Source organism: Marmota monax, unplaced genomic scaffold, assembly GCF_021218885.2.
Source record: "Marmota monax isolate L192 unplaced genomic scaffold, Marmota_monax_Labrador192_F-V1.1 WCK01_AAM20220418_F8-fsc00363, whole genome shotgun sequence".
NCBI lineage: Eukaryota > Metazoa > Chordata > Mammalia > Rodentia > Sciuridae > Marmota > Marmota monax.
The window spans coordinates 261938-268797 of NW_026695131.1; positions in this window are offsets into that span (position 1 = coordinate 261938).

Sequence of the window (6860 nt, forward strand, 5' to 3'; positions counted from 1 at the left end):
AAATATCACACTAACCCTAAAGATAGCACTAAAACTAGATCTAGACCAAATACTAACTATAATCATAACCTTAGTTCTTATATTAGCCATAGCCCTAACACTAGCCCTAAAGCTAACAGAAAAACTAGCCCTAATCTGAGTCCTAACCCTAGATGTATACCTAAACCTAATCCTAGCCCTACCCATAACCCTAACCCTAATTCTAGCCCTAACCCTAGCTCTATCTATCACTTACTCTAAACGAAACCCTATCCATAATGCTAACCTTAGTCCTAATCCTAATCCATAGCCTAATCCAAACCCTAACACATTACTAGTCCTAACCCTAGCCCCCTCAGTCTAGCTCTAACCCTAACTCAAATCATTACCCTAACACAAACCCTCAGTCTGAATCTGACCCTAACCCTAAACCAAAACTTAAAACTAGCTCTACCAGTAAACTTATAGCTAAACCTAAGCCTAACACTAGCCCTAGACCTAAGCCTAATCCTAAATATTGCCCTAACTCTAGACCTAGACCTAAAAAATCCCTGAGCCCTAGCCCTCACATAATCCTTAACCTGAAGCGAACATTAACCATATCCCTAGACCCAACCCTAGTCATAATTCTGGATTTCACCCTAAACCTAACTCTAATCTGAACACTAACACTAAACCTAGCTCTAAACCTGAACCTAACCCAAAACCTAAACCTAACGCTAGACATAGTGATAACACTAACCCTAAAAGTAGCTCTAATCAGAACCCTAGATCTTACATTACACATAGCCTTAACCCTGGGCCTAAACCTAACACAAAACCTAGCCCTATTCTGAGGCCTAATCCTACCCTAAGCATAACCATAATCCTAAATGTAGCCCTAACCCTAACCCTCGCCTTAGACATAACCCTAGCTCAAAGCCTAAACTTTAGCCTAAACATAACCATAGCCCTATTCCTAAACATAAACCTAACCTTATCCCTAATCCTAAACTTAACCCTAGTACTAAACCTAGCTCTAAACCTAACATTACCCTAAACCTACCCCTAACCATAATAATAACCCTAGCCCTAAACCTAACCCTATCTCTAACCCTAATCATAAACCTAACCCTCAACTTAATCCTAAACCTAAACCTTGCCATAAAATTAACCCTAAAACTTACCATAAATCAAAACTAAACCAATCCCTGAACCTAAATTTAGCCATTACCTAAACTTAACCCTAAATCTAATCTTACATCTAATCCAATGCATTACTCTAAAACTAACCCTAACCCTAATGAAAACCCTAGCCCTAACCCCAACCCTAACCATAACCATAACTATAACCCTAACCTAGACCTAACACTAAACCTAAAACTCCCACTATCCCTAACATTAGCTTAAGCTCTAACCGTTATCCTAACCCTAACCCTAGCCCTAGCACTAATCATAACTCTAACTCTATCCCTAACCCTAATATTAAACCTAGCCCTAATCCTAGCCTTAATATAGCCCTATTCCTATTCCTAACCCTAACCCTAGAATTAAGACTAACTATAATTCTAACACAAGACCTATCCCTACTTCTAACCCTATCCTTAACCGTAACCCTAACCCAAGCCCTAACCCTAGTCATAACACTTGCCATAGCACTAACTCTAGATTGAAACTTATCTGTAAAACTAACCCTATCCCTTACCATAAACCTAACCCAAGCCCTAACCCTAGTCATAATCCTTAGCCCTAGCACTAACCTATCTCTAAAACAAACCCTAATCTGAGGCCTCAGCCTAACCCTGAAATTAGCTCTAACCCTGATGCTATTCCTAAAATTAGCTCTAACCCTAACCCTAGACCTAAAACAAAATCAAGTCATACCCCTAACACTAACTCTTACACTAGACCAAACCCTAACTTTGTACCAGCCCTATCCCTAGCCCTAATTTGAAACCTAATGCTAACCCTAACCTAACCATGAACCTGACTCATATCCAAACAATAAACCTAGCTCTAAACATCACCCTAACCATAAACCTAATGCTAACACTAGACCTAGCCCTAAACTTAACCCTAAAACTAACCCTAATTTGTAACCCTATTTCTTACAATAGCCATAACCATAACACTAGCCCTAGCCCAAATACAAAACCAGCCCTAATCCAAGCCCTAACACGAACTTTAACACTAAACCTAACCCTAACCCTAGTCCTAACCTTAGCTCTAACCCTATCCCTTACCCTAAGCCAAACCCTCACCCTAATGATAACTGTATTCTTAGCACTAATCCTTAGCCTAACCAAAACCTAACCCTATAACTAGTCCTAACCCTAGCCTTCATTCTGGATCTAACCATAACCTAAACCCTAAACCTAACCCTGACCATTATCCTGACCCTAACACGAATATTAGCTCTAAATCTAAATGTAACCCTAAACCGAACCCTAACACTGGCCCTACTGGTAAACTTATACCTAAACCTAACCCTAAAACTAGCCCTAGACCTAAGCCTAATCCTAAATCTAGCCATAACTATAGCTCTAGACCTAAAGACAAACTAGACCTAGCCTTAACAATAACCCTTAACCTAACCCTACCTCTAGACCTAATCCTAGTCCTAATTCTGGCTTTAACGCTAACCATTACCCTACCTGAACACTGTCCCTGACAATAACACTAACCTTAGCTTTAAACTTCACCCTAACCCTAAAAATAACCCCAAAACTACACCTAGCCCTAACATTAACCATGAAACTAGTCTTAATCATTACACTAGTTCGTACATTAGCCATAGCCCTAACCTATCACAAAACCTAGCCCTAATCCAAGCCCTACCTCAGCTTTAACCCTAAAGCTAACCCTAGCAATAACACTAGCCCTAACTATAACCCTAAGCCTAAGCCTAGACCTAATCCTAACCATAAACCTAGCCCTAACCCTAGCTCTAACCCTATTTTCACCCTAAGATAAATATAATCATCATGCTAACCCTAGGCAGAACCATAATCCTAGCCTTAACCTAACCTTAAACTAGCCTTAACCCTATCTATTAACCTAAACATAACCTGAACCCTAAACCTAACTGTGTCATTACTCGATCCCTAAACATAATACTAATTTGAGCCCCAAACCTAAACCTTAACCTAACCCAAACCCTAAACTTGAACCTAACTCTAATAATCCAATAGCTCTAAACCTTACCCTAACAAGAAACCTAAACTTTACAATAGATCTAGCCATAAATCTAATCCTAAAACTATCCCTAACCATCCCTAGACCTGACATTAGCCCTAACTCTAATCTAGCCCTAACCCTAATACAAAACTTAGCCCACATCCTAGCAAGGAACCACACATTAATCATAACCCTAACCCTAACATTAACACTAACCTTAAACCTAAATCTCACCCTAGTCCTAAAATTAGCTATATTCCCATCCCTTACCTTAAACCTAACCCTAACCCAATACCTAACACTAACCCTAGGCCTAACCCTAACACTAACCCAAGCCCTAATTTAGCCCTATCCATACCCCTAACCCTAGCCCTAAGACTAACTCTAACTCTCACAGTAGCCCTATATCTAGTTCTAACACTATCCCTTACGATCACCATACACCTAGCCCTAAACGTAGCCATACCCTTGCCTTATACTTAGCCCTATCACAAAACCTAGATCTAAACCTAACTCTAAATTTAACCCTAACCCTAAGACTAAACCTAACCATTACTCTACTCTTATCCCTAATCCTTAACCTAAGCATAAATTTCACACTTTCACTAGCCCTAACCCTAAGACTAATCATAAAACTAGCTCTAACTCTACCCCTATCCCTAAAACAAAAACAAGTCATAGCCCTAACCTTAACCCTTAACCTAAACCAAACCCTAACCGTACACCTAGCCCTAAACCTATCCCTAATTATAGTCTAACCCTAACCCAAAAAATAACCCTTACCCTGACTCTGACCCTAACACTAACCGTGGCTCTAAACATCAACATCACCGTAAACCTAACATTAACACTAAACCTAGAAATAACTCTAAACCTATAACTAGCTGTAATCATAAACCTACTTCATACATTAGTGGTAGCCTTCACCCTAGCCCTAATCTAACCCAAAACCTAAGCTTAATCTGAGTCCTAAATCTAACTTTAGCCCTAAACTTAAACCTGACTCTAACCCAAACACTAGCCCTAATCCTATACATAACCCTAGCCCTAAACTTAAGGCTGACTTTATCCCTAATGATAACCCTAATCCTTCTGATAACCCTAGGCCTAACCCTACCCCTATACATTACACTTAACCAAACCTAAACCCTAAACATATCCCTGTCATTACCCTAACCCTAAATCTAACACTAATTCAAGCCCTGCACCTACAAATAATTTAACCCAAACCCTAATCCTGACTCTGATTCTAAATATAACCTTAGATCTAAACCGGACCCTAACCAGAAACCTAACCTTACACTGGACCAAGCCATAAACCTAACACTAAATCTATCTGTAACTGTAACCCTAGACCTGACATTAGCCATAGCCCCAATACTATCCCTAACCCTAAAACAAATCCTAGTCCTCATCATAGCCCTAAACATAGCCTTAATCATAACCCTAAACCTAACCCTAGTTCTAACCCTAATACTAACCCTCACCCTTGCCCTAAGCCTAGCTATAACAACATCCCTTACCCTAAATTAAACCCTAACTCTAACCCTAACCCTAGTGGTAACCCTTGCCTTATCCTTAGCCCTAGCACTAACCCTAGATCAAAATCTAACTCTAAATCTCACCCTAACTCGATGCTGAAGCCTAGTACTAAAACTAGCTCTAACCCTAGTTTTAACAGAATCCTAGCCGTAATTTAGCTATCCCTAAACCTAACCCTAATCCTAGCCCTAAGACTAACTCTTTCATACTAGCCCTATCACTAATTCTAACCCTATCCCTTACCGTAACTCTAACCCTAGCCCTAACCCTAGTGCTACACCCTTTCCTTATTTTTATCCCTAGCACTAACCTTCAGCAAAACGTAACTCTAAATTTAGCCCTAACCTGAAGCCTAAGCCTAAACTTAACACAAGCTCAAACCATAACACTAATCCTAAAATGAGCCCTAACGCTAGACTAGCCCTAAAACCAAACCGAGCCATAGCTCTAACCATAAAAACTAACCTAAACCTTACCCTAACTTTGCACCTAGACCTAAACATAGCCCTGATTCGAGTTGGAAGCCAAACCCTAAAACTAATCCTGTACCTGACACTGACTCTAACACTTCTAGCTCTAAACATCACCCTAAACCTAAACCTATCCCTAACCCTAAACCTAGCACTAAAACCCTAAAACTAGCCCTAATTGTAAACCTAGTACTTACATTAGCTGTAACACTAACACTAGCCTTAATATAACCCAAAACCTAGCCCTAATCAGAGCCCTAATCCTAGCTTTAAACCTAACCTAACCCTTACACTAGCTTTAATTGTAACCATAACTTTAGCCTTAAAGTGATCTCTAAATCTATCCATTAACATAACCATAACCCAAACCATAATAATAAAGCTAAGCATAAACCTAACCCTATCCCAAATCCTAACCCTTTCATTACCCTAAACCTAACCTGAATCCTAAATCTAACTCTGACATTACCCTAACCATAATCCTAAAACTAATTCAAGCCCAAACTTGAAACCTTAACCTATCCCACACCCTAACCCAGACCTTGACCCTAATAATACCCCTAGCTCTAAACTTGACAGTAACCCAATACCTAACCCTTAGCCATAAACCTAACCCTAAAACTATCTTAATCATAATTCTGGACCTGAAATTAGCCCATCCCTAATCCTAACCCTAAACCTAAAAACACACCTAGCCCTCATCCTAGTCCTAAACCTAGCCTTAATCATAAACCTATATCTAGCACTACACTTAATCCTAATTCTAACCCTCACCTTACCTCTAAACCAAGCTATAATGTCATCCCTTACTCCAAATTTCAACCTAACCCTAACCCTAAACCTAGGATTAAGCTAAACACAAAACCTAACCATAATCCTAGCCCTAATTTAGCTCTATCTCTAACCCTATCCCAACCCTAGCCCTAAGACTAACTCTAAATCTTGCCCTAGCCCTAGCCCTAGTTCTATCCCTATCCATTACCATAAACCTATCACTAGCCTTAATACTTGCCCTAAAGATTGACCCAGCCCTAATCATAACTATAAATCTAATCTTAAACCTAAGCCTAAGCCTAACACTAACACTAGCCCTAACCCTAATGATAATTGTAAAACTAGCCCTAACCCAATCCTAGTAGTAAACCAAAACCAAGCAATAGCCATAACCCTAAACCTTAACTTAAACCAAACACTAACACTACACTTAGACCTAAACCTAGCCCTAATTCGAATCCTAAGCCTCACCTAAAAACTAACCCTGGACATGACTCATATCCTAACACTCACCATAGATCTAAACACTGCCCTAAACTCAAAACGAACACTAACTTTAACAATAGCCCTAATTTGAGTCTTAATGCTAACCCTAAAACTAACCCTGACCCTGATTCCTATTATAACAAGAACCATAGCTATAAATATCACCTTAACCTTAAACCTAACCCTAGCACTCAAACTACCCCTAACCCTAACCCTAAAACTAACCCTAATGGTAACCCTAGTTCTTACATTAGCTGTTGCCCTAATCCTAGCCCTAACCCTAAGATAAAAACTAGCCTTAAACTGAGCCCTAAACCTAGCTTTAACTCTAACTCTAACCCTAATCATAGCCCTAAAACTAGATCTAAATAAATCCCTTACCCTAAGTGAAACCCTAAACCTAAGAGTAATCCTAGACCTATCCCTAGTCTTTAGAATAACCAAAAACCTAAC